This window comes from Ursus maritimus, unplaced genomic scaffold (assembly GCF_017311325.1).
Source record: "Ursus maritimus isolate PB19 unplaced genomic scaffold, ASM1731132v1 scaffold_13, whole genome shotgun sequence".
NCBI classification, from domain to species: domain Eukaryota; kingdom Metazoa; phylum Chordata; class Mammalia; order Carnivora; family Ursidae; genus Ursus; species Ursus maritimus.
Window position 1 is genome coordinate 68,986,968 of NW_024423675.1, and position 13,222 is coordinate 69,000,189.

Consider the following 13,222-nt stretch of genomic DNA (forward strand, 5'->3'; position numbering starts at 1 on the left):
TCCACCTGTCTGGTGGAGTGAGGCAGCCCTCGTTACACCAGTGGCCTTCCTCTCCCTCCACCTACCATGCAGGCTGGCCTCCCCCGGGCCCCCAGCTCCACCCCTGCATCCTGGAGCAGTCCAGGGTGAAATGCTGCCCCAGATTGTGGAGCGAGAAGGTCAAGGTTGTCGTGCCCCAGCTCTTGCAGAAAGCCCTGGAAACCCTATCAGGGGAACAATGCTGGGTGAACGGCTGCCTTTCCTGGCCACACGCAGAACTGGCTGTTAGACCTGCCTCCGCCCGCAGGTCACAAGGTCACGTTCCTCTCCTGCCTGGGAGCCGGGGCCTGAGTGCTGTCCCAGCTGAGGGCCCTCAGCACCGCTGCCAGATGCAAACCACGGCTGTGGGAACAGCCACGGGAGCACGAAGGAATCACCCAGAGGACTGAGTGGCAGGCACGAAGGAAAACGGAAATAGGAGAGGAGTGAGAGCAGGGCGGACGAGGATGGGAGGGAGATGGGAAAGGCCCTCACTTCCCCAAGGATGGCCACCAACCACGGCCCCTCTCACTCCCTGCCCGGAGCAGACGCTTCATCAGGAGGGAGTTTCCTGCACCTTCCTTGGCCCAGCCTTACCCTCTGTCCGCATTAACGCCTAGAAGCAAACCACGAAGACCAGTGGCATTAATGAAAAGGGCAGAAACCGTGGAAACGCGAGAGTCTTCCCACGAGGCAGTGGGTGGTCACCCCCATCGGAGCTTCCCCAGCCTCTGGAAGGTGAAGCTGGGAGTCTAACCCCTTCACCTCCCCAACGAAGTCCCCCCTCACCTGAAAGCAGGTGCGGCCCCGGCTGGGCCCTTGTCCCCGCCCCCAAGAAGGGGGACACCTGCTCCCCCCCAGCACTGCCACCGTGTTCTGTTTCTACCCCATCATGCCCCCATCAACACAAACAGCCCCGTTATTGTGACTATGTCCCCCGAGGTCGATTTTGGGCAAAAGCTTACATTGCTTGGCTGAGTGAGAATGGGAGAAGGACTTAGTTAATTTCAAGTTTGGAGGGATTTTCGGGAAAGAAGTGAGTGCAGGACACTGTCTGCACTGAGGCACCTGCAGCCTTATTTCCGATTGTGGAGGCAACATGTGTTCTAAGGGAATAGGTTGTACTTCTGATATGGGGTGGTTGACACGCAGGCAAATACAGCCACAGCATAAAGCCGCTTTTCCTCGTGTAACTTTGCAGAGACCCTGTGGACGGCGACCCTGGCTCAGAGACCCCCACTGCCCCGGGGCCCAGGGCGGCTCGCGGTGCCAGCGCCTCTCGCCTCATTGCAAGACTAACAGAGCTATGGGAACGGTGACAGCCCGCACGTGTAACACTCAGCAGAGCTGGCGTGTTGGGGTGGCTTCCTGATGAATAAGTGGTCACCCCATTCACGTCCCTCAAAGCCTCGCCCCGGAGGGGAGGGCGCAGAGGACGAGCACAGGCCCATTCTTGCCATCCTTCAGCCGGTCCTCATCCTGAGCCCAGGCCCGCAATTCCGTGAGCTTCTCAGGTGCAGGCGGGGCTGTCCTGCCTCTCCAGGCCTGCGGGGTTCCTGACACGGAAACAGCAGCTCGGGCACTGAGAGTGGTTTGCGTTGCCAGAAAAACCCAGTCAAGCTTGAAAACAAAATTGTGCCTGTTGTACGCATCCGAGCTTGAACAATGCTGGCTCCGGGGCTGAGGAACTCGGGGCCCTTCAAAGCTGCAAGGCTTCGAGCAGAAACGCAGGACTCATGAAAGGATAGCACTAACCCAGTTCACACAAAAAAGCCCAAACCGGGAGGCAGCTGGCGGCGGGACTCAGCTGCATGAGGCCTGCCAGTGCTTTCTCGGCGATGCGGAAGGCGGGGCTCAGGCTGGCGGGTTACTGAAGTAACCCTGAAGGGGCCGGCAGAGCACTTTTTAAAAAACCGCATGGTTGGAAGTGGACGGAACTTTTACTACTCGTCCCAGGGATTGAGTCCACTGTGCCACAAGCTGCTCTTGTCTGTAACCGCACCGTGAGTGGGGGGTGGGACACGCAGCCGCGAGGGAGATGGCATCCCGCGCCCCGGGGCTGAACGCCGTCGCAGCCTCGCAGGCGCGGGGAGGGCCTCCTGCGGCCCGCAGAGCTGCACCCGACGGCGGACCCCAGCGTGCGGCCTGTCAGCTCCGCGTGCCCGCAGACGTGGGCGCGCCCCTCCGTGGAGCGTGCATTCACGCGGCAAGGGCGGTTGCGGGAAGCAAGCACCAGCCGCGGGCAGGCCATAGTTAGGCACCATCCGCAAGCCTGAGAACAAGGATGCCGCCCTTGTGGGGGGAGCAGCTTCCTGTCTCCTGCGACGCGCTGGTCAAGTGCGGTCCCCAGTGCAGGCTTCACAGAGGGGAAAGCCGAGATTCAGGGAGTCCCGGTGACGCAGGCCCGAGTCCACGACCGGACGCCGGCGAAGTCTGGGTTATCTCCCAGTGAAACTAATCCACTGTGGGGGAGATGACTGTTCTCATGCCAACTGGACAGTCTTTCCGACGCCATCACTTCCGTGTGCAAGGACCACAGAAGCTAATGTGTAGGAACTTGCACGTCAGCATGATGGGGGGACAGGTGTATGTCGAACGTCCCTGCAGCCGTACCTCGAGCCTGGGGCCGCGTGTGTGGAGTGTGACGGGTACTGTGACATCTTTCGGAGTGAGTGTAAGTAGAGTAAGGCATTCCGGGCGATGAGGTCTGTTAATAGACACTGACATTTTGTCATTCATTCATGGGAAAAAAATGTCACCGAAGGGGCCAAATATTCTAGTGAATTTGAAAGTGTCCCTGGGAAAATGATCGATCCCTGGAATGTTGGTGCTGGTCTGAAAAGCAAAGACCTCCGGCAGGTACCAACCTGGGTCAGTTTTCGATTCCTTCTTTTACCAAGACAGTAGACATGCTTGAAACAGCAATCACTTCTGTTACCGTGGTCAGAGCTGTAACTTCGTGCGGAGGTCGAGGACATGGCGCTGGAAAGACTGGTCTCCATTTCCTACCCACCGGTCCGTGAAAGTTCTCTGGGTCGTTTGTTTAATGGGGGGTCTCCTGTATTGTTTACCTTACATGCTGGATTTATGACGGGCTCTGCAATTAGTCTGATCCACCGTAATGGCTCTCAGAGGAAGGAGAGGTCCTGGTCTCCCACAGCAAATGGAGGGACGGGGGCAGGAGGTGAAGCAGTTCGTGCGTGGCTCGCTTCTGGGTAAGGTCAGGAAGTTAACTCAGGGGCCGCGGCTTTATTCAGTTCACATCCGAGCCGGAGTCACTGCCCGCCCGCGGCTGTCACGTTTCAAAAACAAGTTATAGTGCATTCGAGAATGCCGCAGGCCTGGCGGAGCCGTTGTTGTTAAGGCGGGTGATGAGATCACCGTTAAGCATGGGCACTACCGTGCCTCGCAGAGACCCCTAGGGCGGCAGGTGGGATTCAGAGCCCTCCGTCCGCGTGCTTCCGCATCCTGGCTCAGTGCCATCCGAGGACCACAGACACGTAAGGCCCGCAGCCCTAAGTGCTGGCCTGAGAAGCAACTCCCTGCCCCCTCTGACGCCGGCATGCCCCTGCTATTTCATGGTCATGTCAGTAAATACGGCAAATAAAGTGTGTTGAGTATATTTTGTGTTAAAAATATAAAGTTTGAAAAATGTTAACGCTATTTGGGAAATAATGAAGCAGCAAATAGAAACATTCGCATGTAGGGCATAGGTCATGAATCTCTAAATGATTTCTGGGCTGGAACCCTCATGTGTTATTCTTGGAAGCAGGTCTCACAGGGTCTGGGGCTTGGGTAGAAATGATCATTAGCTTTTTCTTTGAAAGAACTCAAACAAACCTACTTGGAAGTCTGGCCAGCACAGAGCCGAGTGAGAACTTGAGTCGGGCAGCGGCCCGGCGTTTGCAGACTGTCAATGGCCCTGTGGTCATCGACCGTGCCACCCGGTGTCTGTCTGTGGACGACGGTCCCCTGTTCTCAGTAGCCCTCCAGCCCTGCTGACCTTGTCTCATCAGCACACGCTGAGGACCGTGTGCCTGGCCCTGCCCTGCCCTTCCGAGCTTAGTGATTTCCAACTAGCTTCTTCGATAAGAGGCAGCTTTGCCTGAGGCTCTGTGGTGATTTTCAGAGGGCTGGTTATTGACTTTCTGGAGAAGGGTTTTAACATTGTTTTCTCCTTAGGCAAAGTCTGTGTCAGGAAAAGAATGCACAGATATCGCTGTGCAGACTGAGCTGGCTCGTTACCGCTCAGACGCTAACCTGCCTGGTTGTTTATTGAGTTACTACACATGTTTGTACGTAATCTCATTATCTTATTAATCCATGTGTTCCATAAGTACCCATCAGTTGTCTGCCACAGGCCAGGTGTGTGCTAGAGAGGCAGGTGTGTGCTAGGGAGGCAGGCGTGTGCTACGGAGGCAGGTGTGTTGGGGGCAGGTGTGTGCTAGAGAGGCAGGTGTGTGCTGGGGCAGGTGTGTGCTGGGGAGGCAGGTGTGTGTTGGGGGCAGGTGTGCTGGGGGCAGGTGTGTTTGGGGAGGGGGGGTGGTGGGGAGGCAGGTGTGTGCTGGGGGCAGGTGTGTGCTGGGGAGGCAGGTGTGTGTTGGGGGCAGGTGTGCTGGGGGCAGGTGTGTTGGGGGCAGGTGTGTGCTAGAGAGGCAGGTGTGTGCTGGGGCAGGTGTGTGCTGGGGTGGCAGGTGTGTGCTTGGGGCAGGTGTGTTGGGGGGCAGGTGTGTGCTGGGGGCAGCTGTGTGCTGAGGCGCAGGTGTGTGTTAGGGGGTAGGTGTGTGCTGGGGAGGCAGGTGTGTGCTGGGGGGGCAGGTGTGCTGTTGAGGAAATGGCTCTGCCCACAGAGAGTCTGCATTCTCATGGTGACACTGATGCTGCAGGACGGTGCAGGTCCCATGTGTCAGGTCTGCAGGTGTGGGGCCCTCTGCCATGCTGAGGCCTGGTCACTCCACTCTCCCTGTTCCCAGCTGCCTGCGTCATATTCTGCACCTGGAAGCTGACAGGAGGTTTGGTCAGGTCTGCTGGGTTAGGCTAATGAAGCATATTATGCATTTCAGGGTAAGTGACTTTAATGAATAAACAAATGGATTAAATGACACACAGCTGCAAAGACGTACCTGCTTTTGCATTTTTAGTTTTGAGCAGGAGTCAGAAACGAGGAGTCTTACGTCACCCAGTGTAGAGGTTAGGAAGTCGACTGTCGCAGACATCATGGGGTGTTGCTGTGGAAATAGCGGTGACCATGACCAACACTTCTGTTTGTGAAGCTTACCCACATGGGGCGAGGGGAGAGCAAAGCTATCCCAGCCCCCAGCTCTCGGGGGCTCTCTCCAGAGGGACATGTGCCCCCGGGGCAGGGCCAGCGGGGTGCCTGCCGTCCCCCAACACTGAGGGAATAGGGTTTATTTTCTTCCCAGAACCTGCCCCACCCACATGCTCTGTACTGCTCGGGGAGGTTGTCAGGCTCACGGTAGACGCACACTTTGGGACAGAGATTAGGAAGACGTCTGGGCTGGTTCACAGTCTTGGCGGTTGAGGGAAAGAACCATCGGCAAGAGTGGGGTTGGTGCTTTTAAAGCCTTTAATGGGTCATAGCTTCATTCAGTAAGTGCCCCTGTCCCTTCGGGCAACCCAGGGGGGAAGGAGGCCGACCAGTGAGCAGCCGTGGGCAGGGTGAGGGGGACCTGCCTGCCGCAGCTATCCCCCGACCCCGCACGAGCTCATTCCCTGCCGCACAGGACAAGTCCCTTGGGCGCTTCGGCGAATGGAAACACAGACTCTGTTTTAGAGGCAAAAGATGTGTGAGTCTAGAAACAAGTCCGTTTCACGGCCAGAACATGGCAACACATGGTTGGGGGTTTTCAGGTCTAGCAAGGAGGGGATAAACTGCACTGCGCGGGTGAAGATCAACGCGGCAGCAGCGGGAGGACGTGCCCGTGCCGCCCTCCCAGTCCCGGGTGCAAACCCAGGGCTCTCCATCACCAGGTGAGCCGGGTGTTCGCGCCCGGACCAGGCTGCACCGCCCGCCCTCCCGGACCTCTGACCACAGACCCACAGCTTGCCCAGGACACGGGGCTCTGTTCAGGAATCCCTGACCCGAGCGGCCACAGAGTCACCCCCAGGAGACCGCGGGGGCCGTGCCTGCTCCCAGCGAAAGACGCTTTGTTGAAAGAAATGTCTGCCTCTGTTAGGTTTCGGGGCTACCTGGTTGCTCTGAACCATCGTGAGGGACTTAAAGTGCTGCAGATAAGTACCGTTGAATGCAGGTGCCCAGGGCTCTTCGTTTGGTCAGTCGAGGTTTAGAGGGTCCTGACCTGATCGAAAAGGAAGATCAGACATCACAGCCGCCCCTACAGACCAGACAAACCCCAGCTCTTCCTGGTTCACCTAAAACATATTTCTATGCTTTCCGTTTTGTCCGTCTCCTCCTAGGAGGGTATCTCACCACTGATCACCCTGGGTTCGATTATTTCCCATTGCCTGATGTGACAGGGTCAGGGATTTGGAAAATGAACAAAAATGCTCTGAAATACATCACAAACACATGTCTTTTTGTCACCTACTAGCTCCAATTTTCTGGAGTATGTTTGAATCAAAGAACGTGGCCTCTCGGGCTGGAAATCGTCCACCAGGCAGAACATCACTGCAGGCCTGCCGGGAATCCCCCTGGCACGAGGCTGTCCTTTGCGCCTCTCCAGGCGGGCCCACTGGCAGCGACAGCATTCCACCCTGAGCGCTTCTCTAGAAAAGAGTTCCCGGCCGTGTCTGGATGGTGACCTAAGCCCCGCACCAGGCAGGAGGGCACTTTGGGAGGCCATGAGTGATGTCGGGGTGGTGGGAGGGGGCAGCAGGAGTGATGGAGAGAAGGATCCCCTGGAGCCGTCACAGATCAAGTCCCTCGGAGCACCGGGAGTACCAACAAATACTTACAGGTGGGGCACCTCCGTGGCAAGGGCCATTCAGATGAATTCAGGTTAAAGAGTTCCAGGCCTCAGCGCGGGAGCTCTTTGATTCTCCGAGGTCATGGTGCAAGTGCGCGCACGACGTCATCGGATGCTCACAGGCGGTAGGTGGAAGGTAAGGGGATCCTACACAGCAGAGAAATCTTGTCATCCTCAGGCCACACTTTCTAAACACAAAGTAACAGCAGCCATCGCGCAGTGAGCGTTCCCCACGCACCGAGCACAGCCCGCACACGCCGGGGTTTCGACGCTTTTGCTCGACACGTCGATCCTCGCGGCGGTTATGGCGCGAACCCCACTCACAATTAGGCAGCGCGCTCACGTACCGCCAGCAGTGCTAAGATTGGAGACTCCTCCCCGCATTCTGGAACTGCTTTTCTGCTGCGAAGAAGAGAGGATTTAGTGACAGACCCAGAGAAACACAAGAACAGAAGCAACATGCGATGATGACAACTGTAAAGTCATGAACAACCATTTAATTATATCTGCTCCCAAAATGTTCTTTGGACTAACACATGGTTATTTATACGTTTACACTTCGTAGGTTTATGGGCAACATGGAGCTCTTCTTGTATTTTCCAGAGAGATGTACGTAAGCAGACACATGAGGAGACTTGTTATAGGAATTGGCTCACGGTTATGGAGGCTGAGAAGAACCATGATCTGCCCTCTGCCCGTGGTGGGATCCAGTCTGAGCCCCAGAGCCCGAGAACGGGGGCAGCACGGTGTCAGGCCTGGTCTGTCGGGAGGCCAGGTGGTCAGAGCACTGATGTCCGTGGTCAGGAGAAGTGGACGTCTCAGCTCAAGTGGAGAGACTTCCCCCCTCCTCTGTCTTTTGTTCTATTCAGCCCCTCAAAGGATTGGACGAGGTCCACAGACACGGATGTATCTTCCATTCCAGTGCTAATCTTTTCTGGAAACACCCTCACAAAGCCTCCCAGTCCTTACTGGCCATCTGGGCATCCACTGGCTCAGACAATTTGACCCAACATCACCCATCACAACTCCATAGTGGTACTTTCTTACCTTTCAACGTTGGTGATTCAAGAACGATAAACTGAAATGTGATTTTCAGCCAAGAAGTCCCAAATGCACAACCCACCGGAATGTTGGAAGCCTTTTGGTTCCTGCAGGCCGGCTGTGGGCATGGAGTGCAGCCCGCTGGGCTGTCCATCCAGAGAACGAGGCTCCCTCCCGGGTCTGAGGCACGTCCGCTGTGGTGCTGTCTCAGGGGACCATGGGTGGTTGGCTCAGACCATTAACTTCTCACCTAGCCTCACCAGGCTGGGACTCTATCTTATAAGAATTTGACACATTTTAAGTTACTCCTCTATTCTAAACAAGATTAATAACTAATAACATCCTACCAATGCCTCTATTTTGTCTGATATTTCAATATTTGTGTGATACTTTCCCCAGAGTTTCTTGCCCCAAACAGCCATGTCCAATAGCATGAGACGCTTCTTGCCCACTAACTCGATGAGATGGAGTGAGGTCCTTCCACCCAGACTGCCCACCTGCCTGTCACTCATCTCAGGGCTGGACGCTGACCGGGCCAGCCAGCTTCCCTCTGGAGGTTCTGCCCCGGGCGGCACAGGAAAGCTCCCAGTGGGCGCATGGCACACTTGTTAGGTCGTGTTGGGAGGGGGCTGCCGGTGCTGTTGTGGGCAAGGGGCAGAGGGGGCAGGAAGGGGAGACGCCGTCATCGCAGGGGAGACCGTGCAGCTGAGCAGGGGGAGCAGCCTCTGTTCCCTGCCCCCATGCCTGGGGGGCTGGTGCTTCTTCCCGGGGGTCTTTCCCCCAGTGGGAGCCCGTCGCCTGTCCTGACAGACCCTCTCCTTCCCCTTCGCTCTGGATGGGCCTGTGCTCTGACGGGTTAGACAGACATCAGGACCTGGCTCTCGGGCCCAGCCCTCGCCTCGAGTCTCTCCCACTCCAGCTAGACGGCCACTGGCTTGGGGCATCCCCCCCAGCCTGGAAGACCCCTCAGCGAGGGAGGCCAGGCCTGTCACCTGAGCCTGTGCCGGGGGCGTGCTGGGGCTGGAGGAGACGGGGTGCCAGCAGGAGCAGGTCCTGGCGTGGCCGGTTACCCCGGAGGGGCCGGGGGCTCTCTGCGCCCGGGGCTGCTGCTCTCATCGCCGTGAGCACCGCGTTGCTGAAAGTTGCTACGAGTGGCCGTGAGCTCAGCGGGGGCTTCCCCGTCCATGGACCCATCTGTGACCATCGTCACCTTGTCTGCTCTTGGTCCCCACGTAGATACAGATTGCATCTTCTTGTTATGCAAAACTGACCTTCACTAGAAATTTCGTTTCACTGTTTCCACTTATACTAAAAAATACTCAACAACTTCATGTTCTTGGGGACGTTTATAAAGACACATTGAGATCTCGGCTAGAAGGGCCGACGGCTCTAATTTACGGTAGTAAAACTCCAAAAACAGGGGAAGTGTTTGAAGAAAGTTGCTGTTTCTCCTCCTGGGTCTGAGGAGCTCCGCAGGAAGCGTGAACATGGCTCGGACCACGGAGCTTTGCGGGTCAGCACCTGGAACGTCAGGTCACCGGGGAGCAGGCTCTCTGGTCCGGGAATGGCTGCCTTCGCGCCGGGGCAGGTCAGGACGGCCGCTCCGTCGGAGCCGGCGATGGGCGACGGTGAGCTCCCTTCCTGCCTGGAGCTTCTGGACCACGGCTGCCGTGGTGGGACAGGCGGAGACGACGGGACGGGCCACGGGCCACGGTGAAGTTGCTGCCACGTGACGCCACGCCGAGGATGTCCTCAGACGAGGCCGAGGGCTGAATCATCTCACGGCTCGCGGGAGGCGGGGCGGGAGGCCTGGGGGCACTTAGAAACCCCCACTGCCCCCACAGCACAAGTTAATGTCCTCTAACATAGGACGCAAGGCCGAATTCAAATAAATTTCCCTACAATTGGGAGTCCTTCTCGAGCTCAAAAACATCTCCCCTAAAAAGTCAAGCTTCCTTCTGAAAATTCTCCTTTTCTATATTCTTCAAGGAAATTCACTCTCGAGAAAGCAGTCAGTGCGACCACATGTGGTCTGTCGCCGGGACCGGCTCGTTAGCTGCCGTCTCCCCGCCTTGATGAAGTCTGGAGCGGTCCCCGTCCCACCTAATAAACCTTACAAGGAAAGGCTGATTGGTCCCCAGATGGAGGCATACTGCTGCTTTCAGGATCTTTGACTTTTAAAATATTTATTTAGAACAAACATTTGCAGGCCCATGAAGGGGCTTTTCCCTGATTCCTCTTGACCTTCAGTGACCTCCCTCCCAGGGGATGATTAAAACTCAAGATTTTATTTATTACTCGGGAGTCTGTAAGAGTTCACACAAGTCTTAAAAATTAACCTGGGCCCAGTGCAGCAGGGTATGCCCTGCCGAGCCCCCTGCTTTGTGGGCCACGTGGGCTAGCGAGTCACAGGTCTGCTGTCACCAGGTGGCAGCAAGCTCTCTGCCGTCCCTGAGACATACTAACATCTTGTAGCCCCCACGGCACTTCCTCATATTTCTGAGTACCGGCTTATTAGTTCCTCCCAAGAGGCCTCTGGGGGTGAGTAAACACAGCGCCTTGTCAGTGCCTAACGCCAGCTCGTGCGTGGATGCCGCGGTTATGTAAACTCCTGAAGTTGCACGTGTGTTCCGTGAGGTATAAGGTAAAAAGAGAAATCTGTTAAGAAATGTCTTGAGCAAATTACGGTGCTGTGATGTGGGCCCGCCATTTCCTTGCACTGGAAACATTTCAGGAACGCACAGGCCTGGGCTACAAACACGGGAGAAATAGCCCAGATGCTGAGCTCTCCTGGCTTCCCAGGCAACGGAAGTTCCTGTTGTTAAAGCCGAGTTGTGCCAGCATCGTCCGGACGCTGTGTTCCCGTCTTTGGTCCTTACGGCTCAGGCTTTGGGGCCCGACCGACATCACGCAGCCCCCGTGAAGGTCCATCTCGAGTCGCACACGACAGGGAGCCAGGTGGGGCTGCAGGGGCAGTTCTGGGTCCGGCACGAGCTCCGTGTGCAGAGCCCTGGGGCCTTCAGCCCCCACCCCCGAGCACAGGGAAACCCCCAGCACACGGACCCCTCCAGCACAGGGAACCCCTGGTTGGAGGGCACGAACGCCCCAGGACGAAGCTCGCTCACGGGCACCAGGACCCAAATGCTTGCGTCTGGGGGAGTATGGTATGTCCGGAGCAACGTGTCCGCTCTCCGAGGCTGCTGCCACTCCAGGGCTTGTAACGGAAAACCGAGTACGTCTCTGCCATCATTAAGAAGAAAGCCTAATATATAAACTCATCTACTTGCATCTCTTGTTCCAAAACCAATGTTTGTTTAGCTTCAGAAACTGGAACTTCCCACTGGCCCCCTGACCCCGTTCTCAACTTTAGAAACAGCCCTTCTCTCTTCTGCGGACAGACCCTGAGGGATCCGGGAATTCTCCTGTCGTTTGGACAAGGGACGGGTCCTCTGAGTCACGCCCCGAGGACGGGAGCACACTTCTATTGTCCAGGTGGTGTGCGTGTGACCCTCTAAGTCCCTTCGAGCAACGATCATAACCCCGTGAAATATTCCACTGAGTGGGTGACTGTACTTTTCTGGATTCTTTATCCAATCCCGTCGGTAAGTTTTATTACACAGAAGCTAAATCTACTTTGTAAAGGAAAGACGTGGGGCTCCGAAACTGCCAACGTGAGAAAACAAGGCAACTTCAGATAAAAACATCTTCCCCAACATTCCTTTTGATTTAACTTAATCATCCAGATTCTTGGATTAGCAGCTCTGTGGTTCTCCCACAGCTCCCGCGGGCGTGAGGACTCAGGCTCCCTCCACTCTCTGGGGCTGGGAAGGAGGGTCTCCGGCTGTGAGTTACTGGAAGCTTCTGCGTCCACAGCCCAGAGGGAATGCAAACACGCGCCCCTCGCCCAGGATGACAGGGAAGGAAGATGCGGGTTTAAAAACGCTGGGGGCGCGGTGAGGAGTGAACCAGAAGTGGACAGACTGTCGGGACAGCACACACCAGCCGCGCCCACGCAGGAGTCGGACAATGTTGGGACTGGCATGTTTTCCTCTTCTGGATATTATCTCCACCCGTCCACGGTTTCGGGGACACACAGGGAGATCAGACGTGGCTCTCCATGGGTTGCGTTAAGCATCCCCAGTGTCAGAAGCCTCTCGATTCCAACGCGTAGAAGGTGAGGCCTGTAGGAACTTGTCTGTGGAAACCATCTAGAACTTGCCACCTCAAGTGAACGGGAAAGTAATCCAACATGATGAGGCAGTTTGGGGTTTTTGTCTTAATTTTCCCAGTTACTATGCCCTCCCAGCTTACTCAGGCCCTGGTAGATCTGTTAGCTGCCAGGCCTGCTAGGTTTCCCCAAATGCCATGGGATGGGAAGAATCAGGAAGGCCTGCGTTCTTCCCCCCAGGGCGCCTCCTGGACACAGGCTTATCCGAGCCAGGCCAGGCCCCGGTGGTGAGCCCTGTGTCCCTCCTCGAGTGACAGCAAATGGAGGAAAGGCAAATATCGGGCCCACATTCTTTCCCAAGTATCTCCTCTGTTAAACACCCACGACTTCCCTGCACTTTAAGGAAAACTGTTCTGGGCTTTGTTGCTTTTCCGTCTTTTTGTTGGGGGCAGCAAATGCTCATTAGTTGGGACTCTGGAAGGGTCCTCACGTCCTGACACACTAGCGCCTTCGGCCGCAGGAGCCACGGCGGGAGCGCATCGGGTTGGGGGCTGTGGCGTGGCATGGGAGTCTCGGGTCCCTGTGTTGTGGGAGGGGCGTTGGCCGCAGCTGCTGGCTCCTTCGTGGATGACTGTACAGACCTGAGAAAGTGCTGGCCGCGGCCTGCCCTCAGGAAAGCCTTGGGTGCTACCATCGGAGAGCGTCCCAACAGCCAATACACAGGAAAAAGCACCCGACTTGATTGATCATTCAGGAGATGCAAACTGAAACCGAACAAAAGGGCCCTTCACACCCACCAGCGTGTCTGACAGTAGAAGGACCCATGGTAGCGTTGGCCAAGCTGTGGACCCACCCGCCATCTGGAGCACAGCCGATGGGAGCGCCCTGGGGGCGGAAAGGGGTGTGGACTGGAGTTGGGGTGAGGGGGCCTGTCCCCACACTGCTGTGGAAGGACAGGAAAGAGGATGGCTGGGGAGTCCGGGCGGTGGGCAGGCGGTGGGCGCACGTGGGGCGGGGGCAGAGGGTGACACCAGGAGCGCCTGCAGGG

The 13,222-nt window shown here is 56.6% G+C and overlaps 1 long non-coding RNA gene across 4 annotated transcripts in view; it reads right to left on the minus strand.

The window, feature by feature from the left end:
- Positions 1-4,776: 4,776 nt before the first annotated feature.
- Positions 4,777-13,222, minus strand: part of LOC103660795 — a 13,454-nt gene continuing 5,008 nt past the window's right edge. Inside the window, exons 2-6 of one of the 4 annotated variants that reach the window (XR_567900.2) lie at positions 7,204-7,367; positions 6,955-7,112; positions 6,279-6,338; positions 5,142-5,246; positions 4,777-5,013 (exon numbers count right to left, since the gene is read on the minus strand). This is a non-coding gene — a long non-coding RNA (uncharacterized LOC103660795). Of the gene's footprint in view, positions 5,021-5,141; positions 5,247-5,291; positions 6,339-6,954; positions 7,113-7,203; positions 7,368-13,222 lie in introns of those variants that run through there. The other 3 variants (XR_567899.2, XR_005834435.1, XR_567898.1) reach the window with 3 other exon arrangements.